Here is a 6000-nt window from a genome sequence, read left to right as displayed (position 1 = left end):
ACATGGAGTATAGTGTGGCATTTGAACGAGGGGCGCTCGGTGGAGTCCAAATCCCCTCTGAAGATTAAGGCATCCTGGCGTCCCATTCCGGAAGGCCCATAGATTTTAATGATTCTGACGTCATGGAGAGATGCCTCTCGTGTCAGGGAGGAAAGAGCAGTCTTCGACAATGAGGCCATCACGGGGAAGGATTGCCACTCCACTGTCAATGGCAGACGCGCGGGAGACATGAGCAGTTTATCCAAAGCGCTGACGAAATCCTTGACATACACCTCGTGGAGAAGGGCAATGTATGCTGCATTCAACGTGTCTTGTACCATCTTCAGTTTATGGTGCACATGGATGGTACTGATATTGAGAGTCGCCAGTCGGAATTGTTGGGTCTCCATTCCCACCAGGAAGGTGGCGTCTGCTTCGGCGGCGGCCGTTAGGGGCGGACCAGCCGCAGCATCCATTTTGTTTTCAGCCACTGTATCGTAGCTATCCCGACACTTCCATTGGGTTATGCCCTTCTGCGGCACTAATTAGTAGCACAGTCTCATCTTCAAAGTCATCAGTGCAGCGACTCGTCAGTAGTGGTGTCCCTCGACGGTTCGTCCGCTGTGCATGCAGGTGAAGTTGGTACAGCAGGACGGACGCCACCCAGGATGCTTTCTGGAGGGTTCGGCGCCGCCGCATCACTGCCATGTGAAGCAGTCGTGGGGTGAGGTGGCGGAACATTACCATCTGACATCTGCGTATCAGAGGCCTTTGCGTCATCGGACATGTTGTCGTCATCTTGTTGTCCCATTCTTTGAAGAGAATCATCCAAGGGTGCGTGGTGCCGCTTCAGGTGCTTCCGTGGGGATGTTTGTTTACGTACACGCTGTGTAGGAATGGGAACGGTTGTCCACCGCCATTGAGTATAGGACAGGTCTCAAAGGTTTTCCATTTTTCGGCCACGTGACTGAGTAAATTGCCATATGGTATAAAAGCCGACACGACGACAGCCGGCGGGACGTCGAACTGGATTCGAAAATCCTGATCGTACGCAGGTCGTAACCCACGTGGTCATTACTACATCACTTACGTCCCCGTCGGGGTGCTTAAACTTGAAGTTCACGCGTGTCGGCTCACAATTTTGGTACACTGTTCTTCGGTGCACATCTTGACATATACGAAGTTCCCAGTGATGGGAAAGTCAATGCTAATAACATCCTGCAGACCCAGGTGGAGATGATCCTGTATAATTTTCTCCATTTCGTAGGCTCTTGGTCTTGCATATTGTGCTTGGAATGCGATCTTGATCGTTTCCCGGCGGTAAGAGTGTACCATGGCTCGCTCCTAAGAAGGACTCAATTCATGAAACCGCAGAGAGAAGTAGACAACGCCAGCTCGAGCTCCACAACAGCGGGCGCAGCAGGCGTCCGCGCCTCACGGCTGTGCGAGCCGAACTGCCGCTTGACCACAATTACTTCTCATCACTGGCGCCTTCGCATAGATACATCAGTTATACGGGGTGTTACAAAAAGGTACGGTCAAACTTTCAGGAAACATTCCTCACACACAAATAAAGAAAAGATCTTATGTGGACATGTGTCCGGAAACGCTTAATTTCCATGTTAGAGCTCATTTTAGTTTCGTCAGTATGTACTGTACTTCCTCGATTCACCGCCATGACTTCATACGGGATACTCTACCTGTGCTGCTAGAACATGTGCCTTTACAAGTGCGACACAAATGTGGTTCATGCACGATGGAGCTCCTGCACATTTCAGTCGAAGTGTTCGTACGCTTCTCAACAACAGATTCGGTGACCGATGGATTGGTAGAGGCGTACCAACTCCATGGCCTCCACGCTCTCCTGACCTCAACCCTCTTGACTTTCATTTATGGAGGCATTTGAAAGCTCTTGTCTACGCAACCCCGGTACCAAATGTAAAGACTCTTCGTGCTCGTATTGTGGACGGCTGTGATACAACACGCCATTCTCCAGGGCTGCATCAGCGCATCAGGGATTCCATCCGACAGAGGGTGGATGCATGTATCCTCCCTAACGGAGGACATTTTGAACATTTCCTGTAACAAAGTGTTTGAAGTCACACTGGTACGTTCTGTTGCCGTGTCTTTCCATTCCATGGTTAATGTGATTTGAAGAGAAGTAATAAAATGAGCTCTTACGTGGAAAGTAAGCGTTTCCGGACACATGTCCACATAACATATTTTCTTTCTTTGTGTGTGAGGAATGTTTCCTGAAAGTTTGGCCGTATCTTTTTGTAACACCCTGTATAATAGACGTGTAAAACTTCTCTTGCTATTTTCTCGGGATTGTCAGAGAAGTACCTCTTACTACTTGCTCATTTTCTTGTTTGAGTGGCCTACTAAAGGTGTACAAAGCTTGAAGTAATTCCGTGATCCCACCGTCTTGGCCTCCCCTTCTTAGTTTTCCGAAACCTGTTATCTACAATAAAGTTAATTTTAGCGATCTGTGCTAAGAAGTTCTTCTCCGAAGTTTTCGTTTCTCGTTTTTACAGAACGGCACACATTAATAAGGCATCCGTAAGGAACAACAGTATATTTCAGACTATTACATATCGTAGGAACATTGTATCAACGTACTTTTATCGCAGATTTTCAACCCTATCAACAGCGAGCAATGGTAGTACAAATGCAACTAATAAAGCAATATTTTCAGCATCATATGCTTTCTGCATTGCTTACCTTCGTTAAAAGCTGACTGCAGTTGATCTTCAGTCACACTAAACCCACAAAATCATATATTACGTATTCACTATTTGTAGTCACACGTGATTTTAACACTAACAATTCCACACTCCAAGAGGACCTAGACATAGCGAGCTGGCATACCAGCAAGCAGGCTGTCAGCTGGGGAACAGTCGATGAATGGCGCCATATGCGGAATAAGTTGCAAACTCCATGAGCACGCTCAGCCCCATTTGATCCCGCAAAGTGCCGAGGCTGTCGGAGCACACCAGCTGGCTATGTAACGGCTACAGTACAATATGGAACTGGAACATAGCGCACTGACCCACACTCCCGCAAATCTTCTTAACCGGCAACTCGTGCAATTTAGTGAAGACAAATGAACAGTTTGTATCACGACCTGTGAGTATGTGATACGTTACGACGATACTACTGTCTCCCACAAATCCATTAATTAAAACACAAATACTCCGTTGAGTGACCATTTCGGAATATGGATAATGACGGGCACTATAAAGAATAGTTCTTGTTTAGTGGAAGTCGAACAGTATGATTTATTTTAGAGGTCACGACGCACAGAAAATATTTCGAAATATGCATAAATTAGTGAGATTCTGTGTGCCACTGAACGACGTTTACCTTTTCACACTGAAACTGTCAACTTCACAGACGTGGTGTAAATAATCATATTACAAATAAATTAATTACATCAACGATGCAGCGCCAACCCGCGCATATTCCTCAGCCGACCGCCGGCTCGACTGTACCACTCCACTCTCGGCCTGACGACTGCTAAGAAGCGCTCGCGGCCAGCACCAACAATCGGACTTTATTCCAGACATTGTTCACGGACAGCGACTACATCGAAATTCTACCTCGGCGAAACCAGAGGTAGCTGTAACATAGTCACTGCGGTAAAGTAGTTCGATAAATACTCTTAAATGTTACTTATATTAGCAAATAAAATGTGACGAAATAACATCCTCACAAATTCATCGAAAAAGCGGATTCACATATAAACTGCTTAAACAAAGAATGGATGTGTTAGCAAGAAAAAATGGCCGTTGCACAACAAACCAGTTAGTGAATACAGTACAATGTAACTTCAGAACAAAAAGTATTGAAATCCTTTAACACAATGATGAACCACGACAAATGGTTAACTCCTCAACAGAATTGCTACATTTGCCCAGTTTTACCGGTACTCCCTCGCAAGGAAACCTCTATACAACGTAATAGAAACGGTAATCTTAATTGGAAATGTAAACGACAAGTCAGTAATCATTCCACGAATACCACTCATTTCATCTAACTCACCATTTAGCATTAATAGGATCAGTTTTCTGTTAAGTGTAGCATATTGTACGACTATCAATAAAGCACAATGACAAGCATTCCAGTGCAGGATAGTGGACTCAAAAGCACCGTGTTTCTCGCAAAAAGGCCTGTCCGCGTTTTGGACAACCACTTTACTTATTTGCGTCTACATCTGAAAGCAAAACACTAAATGTAGTTTACAAGAACAAACACTGAATGCTACGCAAATCAGAAAACAAATGGAAGTACAAGACCGTGCTAAGTGAATCATCTTCAGTTAGTGCATAATGAGAAACTCAATTGACTGTAAAACCTAATAGAAGCAGAATGACATTTAGAGAAGTCATGGAACAGAAGAAAGTACGTAGCAGTCCAGTAGGTAGAAAAATATTAGAAACATTTAGGAAGACCAGTGCTGACGTCAGTTACTACGCTGATAAGTCAATGAGGTTGTACCTTATACACGAAACAGATACGTTCAAATATGAGAATTCTGGAATATAGAAGATGAAATGGAGAAACTGTGATGTTGCCCTACTGGCTATGGTACATAAAGTGAGTGTTATTTTTTGAAGTAAGTGCTCTTTTGAGTGGTTTGATGTGGCTCGCTGCAAATTCCTCTGTTGTGCCAATCGCTTCATCTCCAAGTAGCATTTGCACCCTACATCCTAATTTATTTTTTGGACATATTACAAGATTCAATCGATGTAAACTTTCTCTGAGGAACAGTATAACGATATACATCACTTGGTCTCTTTAAGAGGCAGATCGTTCCCCGAAGAACTCAGATACTCAATACAAATGTTACGGAACGAATTTTAACTAACGCTGTTAATAATAATGGGTGCCTTAGTACTGAGTCTATGCCTATCCGCCTGATCACAGATGAGCCTAAGTGATTTTGCGGAAATATTGAAAAATCCATGACTTCATTCCGTCCTAATCGGCCTATGCTGCAGATAACCTCACCATAATTGTTGTCTGTCAATTAGAACACCGCAGATGGATGCTGAACAGTGATTTATTTTCAAAGAATATTCTTAAGAATTTATTTTATTTACTAACGATTCAGCTTTCGGGCCGAGAACCCTGCCGCTCCCTTTTGACACGACTGTAGTACGACCGCTCACAACAGCCTCTGAAAGACTACACTGGTGCAAATCTGCAACACACCAGATTACTTTAAGCTAAAAGTTTCAACAGTTTACACAAGCACACAAACTATGCACCCCGTAGGAGGGATGGATATGGTACAAAACACTAAAAATTAAAATATTAACTTTGCCACCGAAGTACAACTTGATTTTAACTTCTAAGAAAGTCTTACGGTAAAAGGGTAGCAACTTTATATACTAAAATGATCCTTTAAATAGAAGTCTATGAAATTCAATCTTATATAAAATTCTACAGGGTTGGCCAAACAAGTGAAGGTCCACTACAGTACACAGATACCGCCTCTCAAGATGATAGGCAAGATCAAAACATGTTTCAGGTATTGGGCCATTACACTCCAAGCAATAAACTCGTTAACACACCAAATCCGACAAACATGACAGAGGCAGCTACTAACGTACAGTAGATTGATGGGGAGATTACCGAACAACCTGAGCCGCAGGTTGCTCTAACCCGCCCCTACTCCACAAAGAAAAAACTGACCACCCAATTCATAAACAACCACCTTCCCGCGGGTGGGCAAACAGAGAAGAATGGTGGGACGACCCCAAAACAAAATGGCTGGTGACCTCAACAAAGAAAACAAGTAGAATTTAACAAGTAACCAATCACTGAACTTCTAATAAACTGCAATTTCTGGCGAAGACCTGGCGCAGCACCCCCAAATCGCTCTCCCGAACCGTCCGCTGCCAGCCGCTTCGACGCACGCAAGTAGGTGCGCCGATCTCCCGTCTCACGGCGTCGCAGCTCGCACCGGCCAGACTGATGTCGTGGGTTGACTCCTGTTGCTGTCGTGTCGACCACGAA

This window comes from Schistocerca piceifrons, chromosome 3 (assembly GCF_021461385.2).
Source record: "Schistocerca piceifrons isolate TAMUIC-IGC-003096 chromosome 3, iqSchPice1.1, whole genome shotgun sequence".
Classification (NCBI taxonomy): domain Eukaryota; kingdom Metazoa; phylum Arthropoda; class Insecta; order Orthoptera; family Acrididae; genus Schistocerca; species Schistocerca piceifrons.
Note: the sequence above shows the minus strand (reverse complement) of the source record.